General features: G+C 38.9%; 1 long non-coding RNA gene and 1 pseudogene across 2 annotated transcripts in view; one reads left to right on the top strand and one right to left on the bottom strand.

Annotated features, from left to right (window-relative positions):
- Positions 1–24,245, bottom strand: part of LOC100935816 (uncharacterized) — a 90,589-nt gene that overhangs the window by 33,363 nt on the left and 32,981 nt on the right. The window lies entirely within an intron of this gene.
- LOC134759918 (small nuclear ribonucleoprotein G-like) lies at positions 13,470–13,797 on the top strand (annotated as a pseudogene).

Below are 24,245 nucleotides of genomic sequence, written 5' to 3'. Positions count from 1 at the left end.
AATAAAACATAAATAAAAATAAAATAAAAATAAATTTAAAAAAAACCAGTTGCCTGTTGCTAAAAAATTTAAAGGACATTTTTTAATCCCCCCAAATTTACATTTATTTCCACAGCCCTCTATGGCACTTTGTTTTCTACAGAGTAAAATTGATTATGAAAATAGGCTGGCACTAGGCATCAGCTGTCATTTCTTTTGAAGTTTCCATTATTTTAGTCTTTTGGATTTGAGTAATAAAAAATTTATAATCTAATTTAAAATATAAATTCTTTCAGCTTTTTGCCTTTTAAAATGTGTGTATTTTTTAAACTACCTGCCTTAAATTTCACACTCTGGGATCATGAAGCATTCTTTTTTCTAAAGGAAGACATGGGTAGTGAAGGTATTAACCTATAATAGCCAAAAGAAAAATGTGTTTTAGACTTAAAATGGAGGCTGTATAAAGCAATAGACAAGGTGCTGGAGAGGAAGTTGGGAGACTGGGGCCTAATCTGCCTTTGTCTTCCGTATCTTGCTCTGAATGGCCTCCCAGCCCTCCTTTCTGGTCCCACCAATTCTCTTTCCCTGCTCCACAATTCCCCAATCCAACGCTCAACTCTTCAGCATTTTCTGACCATGCTGTGCTTTTGCAAAATGTTCTGGCCTTGTACACACTGTTCCATCTAACTGTAATGCCATCTACCTCTCCACCTGGAAAATTCCTGATTATCTTTCATAACTCAATTAAACTGTCACTTCTACAGTTAACTCTTCCTTAACAACCAGCAACCTTTCCCTCATCTTAGCACTCTTCACCCGAAAAAACACTCTGACCTGGTCACGGAAGAAATCCGCTCATTTTCTTCTCTTAAGAGTCCTGGAGAAGTACATATTATTCCACTACCCAAATATTTTGTAAATGCCTACTGTTCTGGATGCTAGGAAAACAGTGGTGAACAAAACTGACAAGCCTCCATGGGGCTTTTGGCCTAATGGGGATAAACAGACAATGAACTAAATAACTAAATTATTTATTTAGGATGTTAGAAGATGGTAAGTGTTTATGGAGAAAATAGAGCAGGGAAGGGGGAAAGAAGTGCTAGGGGAGGGGGTGTGTGTGGAGTAGAGTGGATGCTTACCATGTGAAATAAGGTAGTCAGGGAAGACCTCAGTGAGAAGAAAACATGGGAGTTAAGGCTTGAAGGAGGTGAGGGAGTGGCCAGTGGGGATGAAGACAGTTCCAGGCAAAGGGAACAGAAAATGCAAAGGCCCTTCAGTAGGAGCTTGCCAATATTTCAAGAACAGCAAGAAAGCCCATGTGGATGGAATAGAGTGAGCAGAAATAAGAGTAATGAAGACTACGTTGGTAAAAGGTAGAGTTGGAGGCCCAGATCTTATGGGTCTTGCAGACCACTGTGAGGACTTTGGCCTTTTTTTTTTTCTTTGACAGAGTTTCGCTCTTGTCACCCAGGCTGGAGTGCAATGGCGCGATCTCAGCTCACTGCAACTTCAGCCTCTTGGGTTCAAGTGATTCTCCTGCCTCAGCCTCCTGAGTAGCTGGGATTACAGGCGCCCGCCACCACACTCAGCTAATTTTTTTTTGTATTTTTAGTAGAGATGGGGTTTCACCATGTTGGCCAGGCTGGTCTCAAACTCCTGACCTCAGGTGACCTGACCGCCTCGGCCTCCCAAAGTGCTGGGATTACAGGCATGAGCCACCGTGCCCGGGGACTTTGGCTTTTACTAGGACTGAGATAGGAAGCTGTTGGAGAATTTGATCAGAGAACTGACTTGATCTGGGTTACATTTTCAAAGGTTCCCAGAATCTTTGTTGTTATAGAATATGGATTGTTAGGGGATAAGATAATAAAGCAGGCAAGAGAAGATGAGGACCTGGGCCAGGATTGTAGCAGGGGAGGTAGTTGGATGTGGTCAGATTCTGGATCTATGTTAACGGTAGACCCAACAGGATTTCATGATGGATTAAATGCAGTGTATGAGAGAAAGGAAGAAATTAAAGATGAGTCAAAGGTTTTTTGGCCTGAGCAACTGGAAAGATGAAGCTGCTAATGAAGTGAGATGAAGGTTGTAGAAGGGAGCAGATTTGGAGGGGAAGGCTAAGAATTTGGTTTTGTACATGTTGAGTTTGAGATGCTCTTTAACCTTTAAAAGAGAGATAACAGGCTGTCAGTTGTATGTAAGAGCTCAGAGTTTTGGAGTGATATCTGCTGAAGATAAAAATTTGGGAGTCATCAAAATGGAATTGGTTTTTAAAGCCATGACACTGAATGAAATAATGAAGGGAGTGGTTATGGGAAGAAAATATAAAAGGTCCAAGGCCTGAGCCCTGGTACTCCAGTGCTAAGTGGCTAAGCATACAGCTGTTATAGTATGTTCACAAATTATTGTAATCATTTATGCTTGTCTCACACTTCCACTAAACTGTCATCTCCTTGATGGAAAGAACTGGATCTTATTTCTTGTAACAGCTTTATGTAAAGTATAATTTATGTACCATAACACTGACTTGTTTAAATACACAATTCAATGACTTTCTGTTTTTACTAATTTTATATCTTCAATGACAATTATATGGTTAACACTTAATGTTTTTAAAATAAATGTTGAATTTTTAAATAAATGAATGAATGTGATTTTTAGGTCAGCCCTTTACATCTCTCGATATCACTTAATTGCATGCAAAACAAGGTGGCTGACTAGAGAATTTTTAATTCTCTTTCAACTTTGAAATTTAAAGGTTCCAAATGTTTGTTTCAGAGGTGTGATAGTTACTTTTATGTATCAACTTGGCCAGGCCATGGGATATCCTGACACTTAATCAAACAATACTCTGGATGTACCTGTGAGGAAGTTTCTGGTGAGAATAATATCTGAACTGGAAGACTGAATAAAGCAGATTGCCCTCCCTAACGTGGGTGGACTTCATCCAATAAATTCCAGACCTGAATAGAACAAAAACCCTGAGTAAGAGGGAACTCCTCTTGCCTGACTGCGTAAGCTGAGACATCAGTCTTTTCTTGCCTTTAGACTCCATCTGGAAAATCAGCTCTTCTTGGTTTTGAAGCATGATGGCTTCCGGACCAGCACTAATACCATTGACTCTCCTGATTCTCAGGCCTAAGAAGTTCAAGATAAAATTTTGGCAAATCAAATTCAGCAAGATATAAAAAGGAGATAATACATAGTGAACAAGTGAGGACTTATTCCAGGAACACAAGGTTGGTTAACATTTGAACATTAATCAATGTAACTCATCATTTATTAAGAGAGAAAAATCTCTCAGTAGATTTGGATTAAAAGGTAACTTTCTCAATCTAGTAAAGGACGTCTACCATACAGAAACAAAAACAAAAAGCTTAAGGTTAAGATCATCTTTAATGTTGAAAGATTGAATGTTTTTTTCCTAACCCTGGGAATACAGAAAACTTATCCACTATCACCATTTCTATTCAACATTGTGCTAGAGATCTGTCAAGACAATAAGGAGGGTGAGGGTGGAAAAAGAAGGGAAGAAACAGAAGAAACATAAATTTGAATGAAGAAGTAAAACTGGCTTTATTCACAGGTAAAATTATTGTATTAATAGAAAATCCCTAAGAACCAAGAAGAAATATAATAGAACTTATGAAATCTCAAGAAATAAGGCTATAGTTCAGCATAGTGGCATGTGCCAATAATCCCAGCTACTTAAGAGGCTGAGACAGGAGAATCACTTGCACCTAGAAGTTCGAGTTGAGCTTGGGCAACATAGCAAGTCCCTGTCTCAAATTAAAAAGAGAAGAGATATAAAGTCAATATACAAAAGTCCATTGTATTTCTATACAAGAAAATAAACAATATAACAAACAATGAACAACTGGAAAATGAAATTAAAATTCTGTTTATGATAACATTAAAAATGAAATACCTATGGAAAATTAAATATACACGAAACCTATAGACTGAAAAATATAGAAGACTGCTGAAAGAATTTTAAAAAGGTTTAAATAAATGCTGTGATATATCATATTTATGGTATATCAGACTTTTTGTAAAAACTGACAAATGGATTTTAAAAGAACCAAGCATAGTCAAAATAATTTTGCAAAAGAAACAGTTGGAGAAATTACTCTACCTGATTTCAAGAAGCTACAGTGATCAAGACAGTGTGATTTGTCCAAACAATGGGCATGTAGAGCAGCATAATAAAATAGAATACATAAGTAAACACATACACCTATGATAACTGATATTCAACAATGGTACAAAGATAATTCAATGGGAAGGTATAGTCTTTTCAAAAATGGTACCAAAGCAACTAGAAATCTACATGAAAAAAAAATGAACCTCAACCCTTATCTAACACCATACATAAAAATTTACTCGAAGTGGATTAAAGACATAAATATGAAAGCTAAAATGATAAAACTTCTGGAAAAAATAGGAGAAAATCTTTGTGGCAGTGGAGTATGCAAAAAAAAGATGTTTTTGATAAGATACAAGAAAAGCATGATTCATGCTATGACAGAAATACTGAACAAATATAATAAAATAAAGTAAAATGAAATTTTAAAAGCACAATCCATACAATAAAATAATGACAAATTTAATTTCATTTAATTTTTTTTTCTTTTTTTTTATGGAGTCTTGCTCTGTCGCCCAGGCTGGAGTGCAGTGGTGCAATCTTGTCTCACTGCAAGCTTTGCCTCCCAGGTTCACACCATTCTTCTGCCTCAGCCTCCCAAGTAGCTGGGACTACAGGCGCCCGCCACCACGCCCAGCTAATTTTTTGTATTTTTAGTAGAGACGGGGTTTCACCGTGTTAGCCAGGATGGTCTCAATCTCCTGACCTCGTGATCTGCACGCCTCGGCCTCCCAAAGTGCTGGGTTTACAGGCATGAGCCACTGCGCCCGGCCTAAATTTTGTTTTTAATTAGTTCTTCTAATGACTTCTTTTAAAATACAAAAATGCAAGCCACGGACTGGAAAAATATATTTATAATGCATACATTTGACAAAGGACTTTATTGAGAATATAAAACAAACTTTTACCACTCACTATTAAGAAGAAAAACAACCCAATTAAATAGGCAAAAGATTTGAACCAACACCTCACCAAGGAAGGTACAGGGAATGGCTCATAAGTGCATGAAAATCCATCAGGGAAATGCAACTTGATCACCAAGGAAATGTAAATCCAAATCACAATAAGATATAACTTCATGTCCATTAGAAAGACTAAAATTTAAAAAACTGGCAACCCCATCTGTGGGTGAGAATGTAAAGCAACCACCAATTTCTTATAAAATAAAATGTGCACCCACCCTATGGCCCATCAGACTTAACTCATAAGTATTTCTTACCCAAGGGAAATAAAAACATACGTTCACAAAACACCATATATGAATACAAGAATGTTCATAGCAGCTTTATTTATAATAGCCAAAACCTGGAAATAACCCAAATGTCCATCAGTAGAAGAATGGCTAAATAAATTGTGGTACATCTTTTCAAAAAAAATTACTCAACAATAAAAAAGCATATTCTTCCAATATATGCAACCATGTGGATGAATCTTGAAAACATTATGCTGAGTGAAAGAAGCCAGATACAAAAAACATACACTGTATGATTCTATTTGAAATTTTAGGAAAAACAAACTAATCAATAGTGACAGAAAGCAGATGCAGGGTGAAATCAGCTAGGATCTAGCCAGTGTTGTCTTGCTAACTAGTCGTGTGAGCCTGAGCAGGTCACTAGACCTTCCTGCTCCTTCGTTTCCTCAAATATAATAGATAATTAGACAAACCCAGGTCATATGTGCTAGCTGAGATTCAAGGTCTCTTCCAGTACTAAATTCTTGGTCTCTTCTGCATCCAGACCCATGGTGATATAAAAGGAAAAAAATGTATTCATGGTGCTTACATTGAATTCCTAAAACTTAGTATAATTGTCATGAAGTGGTTTTGTCAGAGAAGTGAATCATTGTCTAGATAATTTTTCTTTTGCCAGAGAAAGTTAGGAATTAATAATAAAATAGGCCAGAAAAGTGAAGAAAGTGTTCTAACTGCAGTGGCAGGAGGCCTGGGCTTTTGATAGAAAACGCTGAGTACAGGGGGGTTAGGCTAAGTAGCAGAAAGAAGTAACAGTTGCAAAAAAAAAAAAAAAAAAAAGAAACACAACATGCAGCGAAAAGGCTCAAATCACCTTCCTGCTGCATACTAGGAAACTGTAAAGTTAGAGCCATTTATTTCCCTAGTAACATATTATTCAAAAGCCAAAATCACAGTCAAACAAATAGACCCCAAAAAATGCATTTGAATGGGCATTTCACTTGGGTCTCCTAGGAGGGACACCTTGCCTGTTTCACGACAATCCCATAAGGGACGTACTGTGCTTGTATTTATCCTCCATTTTACAGGTGGGGAAACCGAGATACATACCAGTGTATTACCCTTCTGAAAAACAAGACATTTTAAATTTGAAATCATGGCTGGCCTCTGGCTTTAGATAAGGGATTGTGGACCTATAATAACTAACTTGCTGGGTTGTGGTCTGGATTAAATGTGATGATGTATGTCAAGGCCCTGGCACATATTCAGTTCTCTATAATGGGCAGTTATTACTACTAGAAGGAATAATTAATTTTAGTTGGTAAAATTTGTAAGGTGTCTTGGAGGATGCAGGATTATAAAGATCCTTGTGGCAAGACCACTCAAGACAAAGGAAATCGCTTCAGCCAAGTTAATTGTGTGGTGGTGGAGGGTGTATTCTGGGAATGTGAAATCAGGAGATGGTACTGGATTTGAGGATTACAGAAGAGATGAGGCCAGAAAGCTTGGCTGGTGCTACAAATTGTGGATAGCTTGTTGACATGTAACAGCAGGAGGCCTAAAAGCTTGGATCTATGGTTGTGGGGGAGTGGAGTTGAAATTTAATGAAGGTCGGACATGGGGATACAGAAAAAATAGAACATTAGGAAGACTGGGAGGCTCAACCAAGATTTGGCAACCAATATTGGGTAGGGGAGGGTGAGAGGGGGATTCTGGAGCTGAAATGTTTCTGAGACTTCAAGTATGACTCACATCTAGCACAGTTATGACTTGAGATCCAGTGCTTCCATAAAGAAAAGGACAAGGCTTGTATGGAAGGATAAGTTCAATTTAGGATGTGCTGAGTCTGAGATGGATACAGAACAACTGATCAGAAATACGGGCCTGGGGCTGGGAGATGAGTCAGCTGGAGGCAGAAGGGGAGTTGTCCCCTAAAAGATCACAGTGAAACTACCCAAGTAGATGAGATCATTGAGAAAGTACATGTAGCATGAGGCAAATACTATCAATATTAGTAAGCATTACAGGGATGTGCATGTGCTTGGGAACCTTGTAGTGGGAAGGGCATCATACAAAATTAAAACATCTGCACCTAAGTCCTTCCTGGGCTTTCATATGTATACTTTTATTAATCAATCTTTAACACATAACATTGTGAGGTAGAAAGAAGAGAGAAGAGGGGCAAGCCTTTGTGAAGGTCCATATTTTTGAGGTTTAGAAAGAAGAGGAACTAGAAAAAGGAAGAAAGATCAAGTTTTTATAAAGTTGTAGTAAACCTCCAACAGCCAACTTATTGTCAGACAGAGATCCTGTCTCCAATATTCTTGAACCTTAAATGAAGATCAGGACTCATACCTAAGATATGTGTAACAAGCTAAGGGGACATTTGAAAAGTGCCAAGTACATGGCATAGATGACAAACACTAATCACGAATTGGGCTGGATTTGGTCCAGGAAGACTCAGAGGGAAAACATGTGGGCTGAGTCTTGAAGGACAGCAGGGCTTGGAGGAGTGGAGAGAGCAGAACAATGCAGACCAGGGGGACCCACAGCCCTAAACGTCAAGAATTTCCTTCCTTCCTTCCTTCCTTCCTTCCTTCCTTCCTTCCTTCCTTCCCTCCCTCCTTCCTTCCTTCCTTCCTTCCTTCCTTCCTTCCTTTCCTTCTTTCTCGGAGACTCACTCTGTCACACAGGCTGGAGTGCAGTGGTGCAATCTTGGCTCACTGCAACCTCCGCCTCCCGGGTTCAAGCGATTCTCATACCTCAGCCTCCTGAGTAGCTGGGATTACAGGCATGCACCACCATACCTGGCTAATTTTTGTTTTTTTAGTAGAGACGGGGTTTCACCATGTTGGCTGGGCTGGTCTCGAACTCCTGACCTCATGTGATCCGCCCACCTTGGCCTCCTAGGCTTGAGCCACTGTGTCCTGCCAAAGCCAAGAATTTTCTCTGAACTCATATTTACAACCAATGTGTACCAGAAAGTCTCCCACAAACTCACAATGCTTACATCCTGTCTCTATTTCGACTGTAAATTTTCCACTTATTCCCAATGCTACTGGAACATACTTATGTGGTCATCAGATATGGCATAACAGTGGCTTTGATTTTCCTTTTATACAGGAGCACATTTCAGCTTTTCTTCCAGTTTCCTATTTATTTAATTCCAATGTTTAGTTAATACCTTTGATTTTTAAATGTTAACTCTTCTAATGTCAAATTCTATGGCATTCTGAATTATTGACATTATGCCTGAAGATTTTAAAAGAACAATTAATTCTCAATTACTTCCACTTTACTGGTCTGAATGTTGCTCCCCTCCACCTGCAACTTAGGAGGGACCTTGGAGCAAGGTCATGTCCCAGATTGTTGAGGACGTTTGCTGCTCCTTGGCTTCCCAGCTCCCGTTCCTCTTTCTAAGAGCACTGTGAGTTGCTTGTTGGGAGCTAATGGCTCCTCACTGTGGCAGTCCCAGTGGGACTGCTAGTTAAGGAAACTTGCTTCTTGCCAAGAGAGTTGGCCAATCAAATTTTATTCTAGACTAGTGTATCTTGAGCAGGGTAAGTCAAGGACTGTGTAAAAAAAAAAAACATGGACCAGGATTTCAACAGTGATGCTCTGAAGAGATCATCAACCACTTTTTACCCCTTGGATAACCCAGGGTTGCTCTTTCTGAGTCTCACTCTTCAGGTTCTTTTTTCATTCTGGGAGCTGTCCCACATCTTTCTCTTCTCTCTTAACTTAGCCAGGGTCAGTTTCCATTGTTTACAAAAACCAAAACAAAGCAAAACTCATTCACTGACCTGACCGGAAAACATAATATTTTCAATTGTCTGCCAAAGTGCCCCCCATTGATGTGGGAAATCAAGAGTGATAAGGATGGTTAAGAGAATAATTGAGATATTGTGACAAATGATACTTTGTTGGTTTCTCTTTCAGTTACTTGAATCACTGTCCACACACTTGCTTGAAGAAGACACTGGAGAGCCATTTTGTCACCCAGGCAGGAGTGAATTCATGATAGCTAGCCTTACTATGCGGTTCTGGTCTGTACCCTGCTATCTTTTCCAGGGGATGGTTTGTGTAGAGCATGTAGAGTGGCTCCTGTGTTCTCTGGCTTCCTGGTTGAGTTTCGTCCTCCCTCTGCCTTGAGAGAGTAGGGTCTGGGTGTGAGTTCTCTTAGCTACCACCTTAAGAGGTTGCTTCAGTCTGTCTACGCCTAGTGGTGTGCTGGTAAATGTTTAACTGGCTTTCTGCAAAAAAAAAAAAAAAAAAAAAAAGTTCTGGTTTATAGTATTTGCTGATTACCATGGTACCGTATTCCCACCATGACCGATTTTAGGCTACCAGTGTGACATCATCGAATACAAGTTGGGAAAAGATGCGGTCAGCTCTCGTGTGTCCTATGAGGTGGCTCCAGCACATCACTGTGTGTGTGTCTCCCAGCATGACTCCTCTCAAGGTGGCCCTGCACTCCACAATTCTTTTTCCTTCGAGCTCTAGGAACTTGCATGATCCCTTTGTGGTCTGCCTAATCCCTGCACATGTCTTTGTAAATTGTTACTTTGTAAGAAAACAAACTGTTCATACACATACAGGCATGTGTGCATGAGAAATTTCACAAATTACCCTAATTTGAAAGTGCCATCACATGGTGGTGGTAACCAGCCTCCAAGGTGGCCCCTAGTGATCTCTTTCCTGGTACTCACGAACTTGTGTAGTCCTCTCCCATAATGTATCAGACTTGGTCAATGTGACCAGTAGAATATGGCAGAAGTGATGATGTGTTACTTCTGAGATTAGATCCTAAAAATCACTGCAGCTTCCTTCTTGTTCACATTCTCTCTCTCTCTCTCTCTCTCTATCTCTATCTCCATCTCCTCACCCCCTCTCTCTCCCCATTCCCCACCACCACCTCCCTGTCTCAGAGTCTCTCTGGAATTCTCACTTTGGGGAAGCCAGCTTCTGTGTCAAGCAGTCCCATGTAGAGACCCACATGGTAAGGAACTAAGGTCTGCAACAACCATGTGAGCGAGACTGAAAGCAGCTCCTCCAGCCCTAGTCCGAACTTAGATGACTACAACACCTGCCAACAGCCTGACTGCAACCTCTTGAAAGACTGAGCCAGAACTAGGTAAGCTGCTCCCAGATTCTTGACCTTTGAAGACACTGTGTGAGATAATAAATGTTGTTTGAAGTTGCTACATTTGGAGTAATTTGTTACACAGCAATAGAAAACTAATACAGGCACCCTGACTGATCACTCTGTCTTACCCTTCATATCTAGACACTCATCTCCTAAGCAAGACTTGTCTGTTCACTTCTCTTCTCTGCCGCTGGCATCCTTGTCCCAGTCTGAACTGCTGCAGCTGGTAACTGACTTCCTCACTGACTGCACTCTAGCCACAGTGATCAGTGGAAATCTGTTGCTGACATTCTTCTTATTAAAACCCTTTCCTGGCAACATATTGCTTTTAAAATTAAGATCAAAATCTTTATATGGCTCATGTACCTATGGGTGACCATAGCTTTCTTGCCTCCTCAGTTTGTCTTGGGCCGCCCTATGTACTCATGCTCACCTGCCATCTATGCTTCCACTTTACTGGTCTACTTTCTATCCTTCTGTCTACCAAGGTTCTTCCTTGCCAAGCACTGTAGGCACACAGCTTAAAACACCCTTTCCCTGCAAGCTTTTCCTACCTCCTATCGGCTCAAATCATCTTTCAAGTATCAGCTTAAATGTCTCCTTCTCAGGAAGACTTCCCTGGCCTCCACCAAGACAGGGTTAAGTCCACCACATTTTACTTCAAAGCAATCTTATTAAATATTCATCCAAATTTATTGGACTTCTAACAGTCACTGTCTAGAGGTTTGGAATAGATCACATAATATTCCTTTGCCTGTGGTGTGTATGACAATTTTAATCCAAATAATGATTTGTTTTACTAACTGATTAATGCCTCTCTCCATTGTTAGATTGTAAACTCCATGTGGACAGCGACCATTGTCTGTTTGATTCCTCAATGTCTGGCTCAGAGTAGGTGTTCAATTAATATTTGTTGAAGAAATGAAATAGTGAGCTTTCAAGTTAGACAGATCTGAATTTGAATACTTGATCTACTACTTACAAATAGTGTGACTTGGGCACAGTTTTCTCATCGATAAAATGTGAATAATGACAGTATCTGCCTCTTAGTGATGGAATGAAGATTGAATCCCATCATCCATGCAATGTGCTTAGAACAGTGCTGGATACTTAATAAGTGCTTATGCAAATGAACCGTTTATGACTGAAAACGAATTGTATACTGCATTCATGTCACAGAGCTCATTTTGAGACTTTGTCCATATATTATAATCTATATTTTCCCAAGTCATTATTTTTCCCCAGAATTTATCATTTTGGTGTTGTTGCTCAGCTAAACTTACTCACTTCCATTCTTTCAGAAATTCTTTGACAATTTGAACAGATGCAACATTTTTTGTTTGCTATAAATTTCTCCACTTAGAGGAAAGATTTGTAACGTACACGTACATTTGGGAAAAATGGAAAATGATACACACCCTTCAGAAAGATTTGGTGTCAAGGAATTAACAGCAATAAACAGTAGTAACTGTATCTAAAGAACATGGCAGATATAAATCAAACTGAAAGAAAAATAGGAAGTCGCATGACTACAGTGTTTGATTATCCTGATCAGGATGATTTATAGCAAATCTTGGCTTGCATTTTTTTTTGAAGGTACTAATTGCGTAGAAGAAATAACTCAAAACATACCCGTCAAACTGTCAGTGGCAGGAGGCTTTATGTTTTAGTTTGTTTGGTGAGAATCCTGTATAAGAATGTATCACGTGTGTATATACACACACACACACACACACACACACAAATATGATTTAGTGAATAATAAATGTATCCTACCTCAGAAAGAAAAAGAGAAAGTTGAGGGAGGTTAAGCTGGGCTTCAGCTTGGTTTCTCACATAAATTTTATCAGCTATAAAAGCTATTTTTAATGTGAAGAGGAAAGTGAGGAGGAGCAAGGAGAGGGAAAATTGGAAAAAGGCAGGCTGGGTACCCAGACATATTTTTACTATGTGGCTTCGTTGTTACTTAAAATCTTATAAATTTCTAAAATGTTGAATGTTGTTCATCAAATATGTACAGATTGCCTTCTCTGTGTAAGTCACTGCTATACAAGCAGCAGATACTGCAACACCCTGATCTGCCATGTATAGCAGATCAGACAAGCAGCAGATACTGCAACACCCTTCAGAAGGGGTTAGGTGCTGTAGCAGGAATGCATATCAATCAAGGGCTAGAAAGGACAGAGAAAGCAGAAATCACATCAAGGGGAGGCATGTAACATTCTGGGAAGAGGTCACAGAAGGTGAGGCTGAGAAAAGTCTATTGTAGTAGAGCAGAAAGTCAATACCATGCCAGAGGTGGAGAGGACAGTGTACCATGAAGAAGTGAGAAACTCAAGGAAGCTAATAGAGATTAATGGATCTTTTCTCCTAGAAATATGTTGTGTAAAAAATGGGGAGAGAGAATAGTAGATTGAGTGGTTGTCAGGGCTGAAAAAATTTTTTTCATTTTGTTTTTAAAATACAGGAGAACCAAGAAGGATTTTGGGCAATGAAAAAGAGTAAATATGTAATAAAGAATAGGCAAATTATGGAAAAATGTTCCATACAAGGCATGAAAGACTGTGATGGACATAAGTGAATTTGTTAAGAGTTGGAAAAATATGGAACATTTCTTGACAATAGAGGGTCATCATAAGTATCATCTTAAATGGTGAAAATAGGCAATTGTAGAGATGGAAAAGACAAATACAAAAAGATAGTCTTAATCTTCTAAACAAACATAAAATACTGGGAGGTGAGATCATCTTTTGGGAATGTGAGAATGGGGATGGGGTTTAAGAATATATAAAGTTTTGGTTCAGCTGTTACGGAGAATTTGAGAAGCAGAAAAAAATATGAATTTACAAGAATTGGCAAGCAATAGTGGGTACTCAGATATGGAATGATCCAATCAATACTTTTTTTGTGACTTCCTGCAGCAACAGTTGATAGACTAGGAGTGTATGTGATAGAATGACAGTAAGGGGAATTCTGTTTCAAGACCTCTATGAGTCCATGGAGTAGACACCATGAGCAAAGCTTACATTTCCATGTTGAAATTATTTATGGGCAAGACGTTATCACTGAAATTAAATGGTGGCAGACATGTCCAAGGAATATTGTAGGGGATTCGATCCCTTCATGAATCTTGTGATGGATGAATGTGTGGAGATGGCAGCTGGTGGGCAACAGAGCAATACTGGAAAGGTGGTGATACAAGGAAATGGTGTCATCTTGTTAGACTTCTTGGAACAAAGATATATAATGGCTGTGTTCAGGAGAGACATTTATGTCCCCTCTCCAAAGGGCTTGTTTTGCTATGATGTAAATATTGGGTCATGTGTATTTTCATATTAGACTTTTTGTAAATAAACTTTTGTAACAGTCAAAAAACAAAACAAAAGAATGACAGTAAGGCATCCTAACTTGGGGACTGAAAAGGGAAGTATGAATGTAAAATTCAGGGAGATTCTAGCAATCTTCAGAAATGGGGCAGATTGCCTTAGGAAGAATTTAATCTGCTGTCACTGGAGGGATTTAAGCAAGGGTGGGGGCTGTTGCTTAGGGTTCTTGAGTACTGAATGAGTGGTTGGACAACAGGACTAGGACTTTCTACCCCTTTTATTCTTACATTTTGTGATTCCAGAGTAACATGAAGAGCCTCAATGAATCGGCTGAGCCTGTGGAAGAGGAAAGCAAGCAAGTTCTCAAGCCAAGGCTCCCCTCCAAACCTACTGAATCAAATAATGCTGGGAGCAAGACTTTGGCATGCATGTTAAAACTTCCACATTTGATTTTGCTGCATAGCCAGGATTGAGAACCACAGATATGTAAAATGTTAAGTGTTACTCCAGGCCCTTTACAATGTCTGTCTGGTTTAATTACATGTGTTTAAATATGAGGTCAAATGTAAATAATTTTTGGAAGATCGGCCACTTTGGATTTTTCATTCCACTGTTTTTTCTCTGAGTATGGATAATTGAGAACTACTCACTCAGAGAAGAGAAGAGCATGCGAAATAACATAATCTGTAAGGAGGTCATTCATTCACAATTAATCAATAGATATATACACTCAGGTAATCAATATATTGAAATTTATTGCTTAACCAAACTGTTCAAACCATCTTAGAATATCTGTAGGCCACAGAACAGAGCATGAAATCAGATTCTATTAAGACAGAATTAAAAGTGTCAATGAATAAAAAAGCAATACATCAAAGATTCACTATTGCTTACCATAGCAATTCTATTTCATTTTACAGTGAAAGTAAAATTAAGGCACTGAAAATGAGATCGAAACATTAAGGAAAGACTATGAGTTTTTCTTTTTATGGAGAGTTTAGAAAAGATTATAAATTCACCACAAGGAAAATGAGAACATTAACGCAGGCCAGTGACAAGATTTCAAGAATCATATTTTTAAAAATAAAAAGAGATGATGTCTTTCCCATCAAAATTACTGAATTATATGGCTAGGGCTTAAAATTCATTATTTTTAAAAAGGAGCATGGAAGTCAGGGTATAAATGTAAATTCAGTAGTTTTTAATATTATCATTCATGGTGTGCTATAGTAGAATAATATCTTTAAGCTCATTAAAGCTATTGTAGTTAATTATAATTTTAATTATTCATAATATACTTAAAAATATGTTACTTGATTTCTTCTTTAAAAAGTTTACTAAAATGACTTTATAGTACTTGTGTGTGTCAGTCAGGGTTTAATCAGAGAAGCCAACCAATAGGATATATATATTGAGATTTATTACAATGAATTGGCTTACATGATTACAGTGGCTGGCTAGACAAGTGTGAAATTTATAGGGCAGGCTGTCAGAAAGGTGCAGGTGCAGGCAGTCCATAAGCAGAATTTCTTCTTCTTCTGGGAAATCTTGGCTCTGCTGCTAACTTTTCAACTGACTGACTCACAACCAGACTATCTAAGATATTCTCCCTTGCTTAAAGTCAATTGTAGATGTTGCTCATCTACAAAATACCTTCACAGCAAATCCTAGATTCATGTTTGATTGAATAACTTGGGACAAATGACACCTAAAACTGGCCATTGCAACTTGGTATTTGATTTAATGCATTTTAATGTTAAGATAATACGTGGCATGTCATGGCATTGACTTAAATATAAGTAAGTCAAATCATGTCCTACTAATTCAAGGTACTGGAAAGAGATCTCAACTACATACCCAGAAACCTCCTGGGTTCTAGAACTGTCTTTATGACCTTTGAAGACTTACTCATTTTCTCTGAATCTTGTTTCCTCATGTATAAAATAAGATAGTTGGATTAAAGTCCCTTTCAGATCTAACATTTATGGGTAATTATGTCAACCACATAAAAAAATATATATATATATAGCATGGTTACTATTTAAGTCAACATCAATTCTATATCACTATTTGACAGAAGATACAAAATCAGTGAAATATATCTTCCATTTATAAAAACACATATTATATATTTACATCATGAATATAGGTTTTTCTACCCTAAAATTTGTGGCAGTGTTCTAACTATATAGAAATTGCTTGCTATATCAGTGATTATACAACATAGAAGTCTTTTGGTTGCAAGAAACAGAAATTTCAGCTCCAAATGGGTTAAGTAAAAAATGGAATTGTTGACTTGAATGAATAGTTCAGGCTAGTCTACTTCCAATATGATCCAGAACTCAAGACTTACAAGGATCCACACCTTACCTTTATTTCCTTATTATTCATGCCATTCTCAGCCTCCATATGGGAGCCTCCCACTGGCTCCAGACTTACCACCATGGATGCAGAAGTCCCAAACTTCACTGTGCAACTTTTAACCTCTAATTCTAATCATAACAGTAGAACATGGAATATCTTTTAACAGTCATTTTTTTGTGTCACAAATTTCTAAGCGTAAGGAATAGATGCATTCTAGATAGAAAAATTTTTTTTTGTGGTCTCAATGCCTATTGCTGAATCCTTAACCTCTTTCTGTTTATTTTGGGTAAAGGAACTCATATTCTCAATGGACCTTTCTATCTAGGATTTACATCTTGATTGTGGATCTACTTTCTGAATTCATCTGACTGCAAGCTATCCCTGCCACAAGAATGTCCTGGTGTACTTTTATATTTAACTATTTGTCTTTGCCTAAAGTCGTGTGTTTTTTTCTAACCTTCCTAGTTTGGACCATTCCTCCTCATCTAACTCATGAACAAAGCCTGGTTAGGATAAGATGTTCATTAATAAAACCTCAAGGTGAAACTGGGAATATAGTAGCCCCTGTTATTTGCAGTTCATTTTCTGAGGTTTCAATTACCTGGGGTCTACAACAGTTCAAAAATATTAATGGAAAATTCTAGAAATAAATAATAAATTTTTGAATTGTGCACCATTCTGAGTAGCATGGTGAAATTTTGCACTGCCCTGCTCTGTCCCACCCAAGATGTAAATTCTCTCTTTGTCCAGAAGATCCACACTATAGATGTTCCCTGCCCATCAGTCACTTAGCCTTCTTGGTTATCAGATCAATTGTTGGAGGACAGCAGTGCTTGTGTTCAAGTAACTCTTATTTTACTTAATAACGGTCCTAAAGTGCAAGAGTGGTGATGCTGGCATATTGTTATGATTGTTCTGTTATTATTATTTGCTGTTAATCTCTTACTGTGCCTAATTTATAGATTAAACTTTATTACAGGTATGTAGTAGAGGAAAAGACATGGTATATATAAGGTTCAGTACTATCTGAGGTTTCAGGCATCCACTGAAGGTCTTGAAACATATTTCTGCCATGGCTATTATTAAAAAGTCAAAAAATAACAGAAGCTGGCAAAGTTGTGGAGAAAAAGTAATTACACTGTTGGTGGAAGTGTAAATTAGTTCAACTTTTGCAGGGACATGGATGGAGTAGGAAGCCATTATCCTCAGCAAAGTAACGCAGGAACAGAAAATCAAACACTGCATGTTCTCACTTACAAGTGGGAGCTGAATGATGAGAACACAGGGGCACATGCAGGAGGAAACAACACACACTGGGGCCTTTTGGGGGTGGGGTGGGGGGAGGGAGAGCATCAGGAAAAATAGCTAAGGCATGCTGGGCTTAATACCTAGGTGATGGGTTGACAGGTGCAGGAAACCACCATGACACACGTTTACCTATGTAACAAACCTGCACATCCTGCACATGTACCCCTGAACTTAAAATTTAAGTTGAAGAAGAAAAAATTTATTGCATGAATACCACATATTATGTATCCACACTTCTGTCAAAGGATACTTGGGTATCTTCTAACTTTTGGCTTTTATAAATGATGCTGCTTTAATAATTCTGTAATAATGTATACAAATACCTGCTCAAGTCCCTACTTTCCATTCTTTTGGGTGTATACCTAGAAGTAAAATTGCTAGATCATTTGGTAATTCTATATTTAATTTTTGAGGGCCACCATATTGTTTTCCACAGTGCCTGCACTATTTTATGTTCCCATCAACAACGCACAAGGATTCTAATTTCTCCATATCCATACCAACATTTGTTATTATTATTTTTTAATAACAGCCATCCTAATGGGTATGAAGTGCTATCTGCCTCTCACTGTTAAAGCCCTTGATCAGTTACCATTTTAGAAACCCCTACCAGTCAGTATTAGTTTGATTCTTCTAGCCCTGATTGTATTCTTTGATAAAACAGTTAATGGAGCAGTTAGACATATATGAACTCTTGAGGTCACTTTGTCTACAGTTTTTCACACCTCATTTTTCAAACTCCCTCCTCAGTTTTCAGCCAAACTACATCAACTCTGATTTCATCAGTTTCACATAGTGCATGTCTGAGTAAATAATTTTTTTTTTGGATGAAAAAATTCTTCATCTCAAAAGAAAATCTTGAAAATATAGACCTAGTGCATACTCTCTAGAATTCAGAGAAATTAAATGACTTTCCCAAGGTCCTCTGGATAGGTAGTAGCAGAGGTAGGATTACAGCAGAAATATATCCAATGAGACAGAAAGCATGCCTAATACCAGTCATTATATGTTCTGTGGTCTGAATTTGCCCCCCTAAATTCATGTGTTGGGAATTTGATCCCCAATGCAATAGTGTTGGTAGGTGGGGCCTTTAGGAGGTGACAAGGATGCCACACCCTGGGATGGCAGAGCAATAAGACAGCAAGAGCCTGGGTCCCAGACATTGTAAAACTGCCATGTTGACCTTGAGCTGCTTAAAGTTATACTTTAATATTGTTTTGTGTGGGAGTTGTTTAGGCCATGAGGGCTCTGTCCTCATGAATAGATTAACACTGTTATAAAAGGGCTTGCCAGAGGGAGTTTGGTCTCTCTCTTGCCCTTCCATTCCTTCTGTCACATGAGGACACAGTGTTCCTCCCCTTTGGAGGATGCAGCAACAAGGTACCATCCAACTGAGTTTGATCTTGGACCTCCAGCCTCTAGAAGTGTGACCCACAGATTTCTGTTCTTTGTAAGTCACCCAGTCTCATGTATTTTGTTACAGCAGCACAAAGAGACTAAGACAATATGTATGAAATCTTTTGATTACTCATTCATTACTTCAAAATATATTGCACACAATATTTAACTAGAAAAGAGGCTTCACTTACAAAATAGACTAGACTAGTTGTTTTTTATCTCCTACCAACTGGATAAGGAAGATGGTATGGAATCAGAGGAATGGGACATGCTCTCCTAAATATCATCATTTTAGTAAACAAGAGACCAACACTAAAAATAAAACCTTACCCCTTCCTGCCAAGTGGATTACACATGAGATGGTTGAGAAAGTATATGGACATAGTCAATTCTTTCTAAAGAGAAAAAGTATCAAAAGTCCACAGTTTTTTTTTTTGAGATGGAGTCTCACTCTGTCGCCCAGGCTGGAGTACACTGGCGTGATCTTGGCTTACTGCAAGCTCCACCTTTCTGGTTCACACCATTCTCCTGCCTCAGCCTCCAGAGTAGCTGGGACTACAGGCGCCGGCCACCACGCCTGGCTAATTTTTTGAATTTTTAGTAGAGACGGGGTTTCACCATGTTAGCCAGGATGGTCTCGATCTTCTGACCTCGTGATCCGCCTGCTTCGGCCTCCCAAAGTGCTGGGATTACAGGCGTGAGCCACCGCACCTGGCCAAGTCCATGGTTTTAAATGGTTGAGGAATTAAAAATATTTCTGTAAAATACACTGCACTAATACTATAGGAAATATACAATTGAAGAAGGTAACATAAGCCATGCTTATAAGAAGATTATAATATTATACAGGGCTAAGACAAGAAATATGAATACCCTAAAGATCAGGGTAAAATAACAGTGCTGAAAGTTTTTTAGAGACTCAAAGGAGGAAAATATCATATTTGGTAAAAGAAAATCCAGAAAGGTTTTATAAAAGATATTTTAGGGCCCTGGTACTGTGGCTCGTGCCTGTAATCCCAACACTTTGGGAGGCTGAGGCGGGCGGATCATGAGGTCAAGAGATCAAGACATCCTGGCCAACATGATGAAACTCCATCTCTACTAAAATTACAACAATTAGCTGGGTGTGGTGGCGGGAGCCTGTAGTCCCAGCCACTTCGGAGGCTGAAGCAGGAGAATCGCTTGAACCCAGGAGGCAGAGGTTGCAGTGTGCTGAGATCTCACCGCTGCACTCCAGCCTGGTGACAGAGTGACACTCCATTTCAAAAAAAAAAAAAAAAAGATATTTTAAAGGAAAAGTGCCATGGTATATATTTTGAAGGGTGGATAGATTTTCAATAGGTAGAATTTGAAGAATTGAGGGGAGAGAAGGCCAATACAAGCAAAGAGAAAGCATGTGCAAAGACATTAATGAGGACAAGAACAAGCGGTATTCCAGAATGCTGTCTTTAGGCAGAGGATAGTCTGTATATATAGGGTGGCTGCAGGATAAAGAACTAAAAACATGAGCTGGGAACTCATTGTGGAAATAGTGTAGAATAACAAGCTGCAGAGCCAATGTTCTTCTAACTAGACAGGTAATGGGGAGTTATCAAAGGCTTTTTAAAGCAGTGGGTTTTGGAGGCAGATGTTGTGGACAAGCAGTTTCTCTGGGCCTCTGGTTGTTACATGCAAAATGGGGGGATGTGCTACTCCTTCTCTAAGTCTACACACACTATAAAGGCTCTATGTTGAAAGGAGTAACACGCTTTTTGAAGATTCATCTTATATATTGTTCCGTCTCCTCAAATGTCCCATTTCAAGGAGGCAGAGGCAAAAGGTATGGCTGTATCAGTGAGGTAACTTGGTGCAACAAACACATGTTTGTGCACTGGAATAGGTATAGAATGCATTGGAGCCAGGGTAGCATTTAGAAATCTATTACTACTGTCCAGGTAAAAGGTAGAGGTCCATAACTAGGACAGGTGTGAGATTAGACCACACTAGAAAAGCAAAGGGGAAGGAAAAACTATAGGACTTTGCAATCAGCGGAGGGGGAAAAAAAAGGAAAGCACAGATAAGCATGGCTGAGCTTGCAATGATGAGTAATTGGAGGGATTATGGTGCAAATCATTTTGCATGTAACAACGTGAGGCCCAGAGAAACTGCTTGTCCACATCACCTACCTTCAAAACTCAGTGCTTTAAAAAGCCTTTGATAACTCCCCCTTACTTGTCTAGTTAGCAGAGCATTACTTTTAATGGCAAAAACTGCAATTACTTTTGCACCAACCTAATATTAACAGAAGTTAGGAGTTATGAGTTAGGAGGAGAAGTCAGTCTGGGGGTGAGATAGTGGGAGATTATAGGTCTGGTTTGGGACCCGTTGATTTTAAGGTGCCAATGGCCATCTGGTTGTTACTGAGCAGGCAGTTGGATTAGATTAGAGGTAGGGCTACATTCCCAAGAATCATGCATAGTGGTGAGAATGAAATTCATGAGTAAGAGCAAGAGGGAGCTAGAGTTCTGAAGGGACTCCTTTGAGAGTGAAGCCTTGGCAGATGGCTATGTTTAAGAAGAACCTGAGGAAGAAGAGATAAGGATTGGGTGGAGGAATAAGAAATGTATCCTACTGTGCTTTGGAAACCCAGGGGTGCCAGATAGCTTATGTTTGCTCCTCTAGATTCACTCTCTACCCTTCTTCATTCTGCTGTCAGCTCCAGAGGCTACTACCCTGTATGGCACCATGACCTTTGTCTTCAGGATGGGTCTAGTCAGAGGGGATCAAGAAGAGTGGGGAAAGTGAGAGGTTGCCTTAAGCTTGTTATGGTCCTTATCCACAGGTCACTCATTGCTCCCCTCAAGGCACCTGCAAGGGCTGATTCTCTTTCCTTACAGGCTCCATAACTTTCCCTTTCCTCCTCCCTTTGGGCCCAAGAGGTAGTTGCTCAGCTGCTATCTGAATTCATCCTATCCCTTATTGTTCCCTTAACCCTGCCTTGTATTTAGTCCCTTCTAAACTCTCCTAAACTGTTCTGATTTGAGTGTTCTCTTTGTTTCCTGTTGGGACCCAGACTGATATACCTGCCATACCTGGTAAATCCTAACATGAGCAGTAAGTGTTGACCAGGCCTATGACTGGGAACACTGAGGTTGTTCTATCCTTAATCAATAGTTCCTTTTACTGATTGGCATCAGCAGCAAAATTTAATTTCAACCATAATTCTATCTAGTCCTTGGACTCCTGTATAGATCCTGCCATGCAACTGAGTAAGAGGGACCATTGGTAATCAAACTGAGCTGCCTAAAATGAATCCCACACTTTTATAAAGATGCTGATATATGCATGAAGAAAGTGAGTACACCCACAGATAAATGGAGGTATCCCTAGGTCTTGATTCACTCAAGATGCTACCAATGAAGTCCTCAGGCTTACTGACTCTCTTCCTCTAAATGTTTTAATCAGATCAGCTGAAGCCATCTAGCTATCACCTACAGTTAGCCTTAATCTTGTTTCCAGAACCATTTCTGGCCTTAGGTAGGTGGGCATAATGTTATTCATTGATTTTACACTGAGTCACTCTTACTCCTCATCCTGCATTGATGTGGGGAACACAGTCCCTAGGACTGTGTACCTACCTGCTTTGTACTTTCATTTCCAGGTTCTGGATCCTTACTGTTGGAATTTCTTGACCTGAGCATTCCATCCATGTAAAGTACTGGTGATTGCTTGCATTCTCCCAAAATGGGTGGGTATGCTGGATCTTGAGTACTGAGTCTAGTGAGCAGTCTTTGTCTTGAACTAAATTTTTGGTTGTGGATCTGTCTTGGATACTTACATCCTCATGTGCTCATTTTAGAATCAGATTGGCTGTGCTCTGAGACTGTCACTTACAACCTAACCCAGCAGATCTGTCTTCATTCCTGAACCTGACAGGACATAATATGGCTCATTTCATTGCCACACAAGGTTTCCAGGAGATTAATAGTATTAGGTACATTTTTCACACTATGCTATGTGTTTTGCAAAACCATAAGCATGGACATTCCCCATATATTAATTCAATAAAGAAGTTATTATTCTTGTTTTACCATGAAATAATAGAGGCTCCGATATGTTAAACAGCGTTCCCTAAATATGGAAAGGAAAAACCGGTACCAGCCACTGCAAAAACATAACAAACTGTAAAGACCATTGACACTATGAAGAAACCACATCAACTAATGGGCAAAATAACCAGCTAGTATCATAATGACAGGATTAAATTCACACATAACAATGTTAATCTTAAATGTAAATGGACTAAATGCCCCAATTAAAAGACACAGACTGGCAAATTTGATAGTGTCAAGACCCATGGGTGTGCTGTATTCAGGAGACCCATCTCATGTGCAAAGACACCTAGGCTCAAAATAAAGAGATGGAGAAAAATTTACCAAGCAAATGGAAAGCAAAAAGAAGCAGGGGGTGCAATCCTAGTCTCTGATAAAACAGACTTTAAATCAACAAAGATCAAAAAAGATAAAGAAGAGCATTACATAATGGTAAACGGATCTACACAACAAGAACAGCTAACTGTCCTAAATATATATGCACCCAATACAGGAGCACCCAGAATCATAAAGCAAGTTATTAGAGACCTACAAAGAGACTTAGACTCCTACACAATAGTAGTGGGAGGCTTTAACACCCTACTGTCAATATTAGACAGATTGAGACAGAAAATTAACAAGGATATTCAGGACTTGAACTCAGCTCTGGACCAAGCAGACGTAATAGACATCTACAGAACTCTCCACCCCAAATCAACAGAATATGCATTTTTCTCAGCACTACATCACACTTATTCTAAAATTCACCACATAATTGGAAGTAAAACACTCCTTAGCAAATGCAAAAGAATGGAAATCATAAAAAACAGTCTCTCAGACCACAGTGCAATCAAATTAGAACTCAGGATTAAGAAACTCACTCAAAACCACAGAACTACATGGAAACAACAACCTGCTCCTGAATGACTACTTGGTAAATAAAGAAATTAAGGCAGAAATAAATAAGTTCTGTGAAACCAATGAGAACAAAGACACAACGTACCAGAATTTCTGGGACACAGCTAAAGCAGTGTTTAGAGGGAAATTTACAGCACTAAATGTGCACAGGAGAAAGCAAGAAAGATCTAAAATTGACACCCTAACATCACAGTTAAAAGAACTAGAGAAGCAAGAGCAAACAAATTCAAAAGCTAACAGAAGACAAGAAATAACTAAGATCATAGCAGAACTGAAGGAGATAAAGACACGAAAAACCCATCAAAAAAAAATCAATGAATCCAGGAGCTGGTTTTTTGAAAAGATTAACAAAATAGATAGACAACTAGCCAGACTAATAAAAAAGAAAAGAGAGAAGAATCAA

This window comes from Pongo abelii, chromosome 14 (genome assembly GCF_028885655.2).
Source record: "Pongo abelii isolate AG06213 chromosome 14, NHGRI_mPonAbe1-v2.0_pri, whole genome shotgun sequence".
Taxonomy (NCBI): Eukaryota; Metazoa; Chordata; class Mammalia; order Primates; family Hominidae; genus Pongo; species Pongo abelii.
Note: the sequence above shows the minus strand (reverse complement) of the source record. Positions and strands in the feature narration are given on the sequence as shown.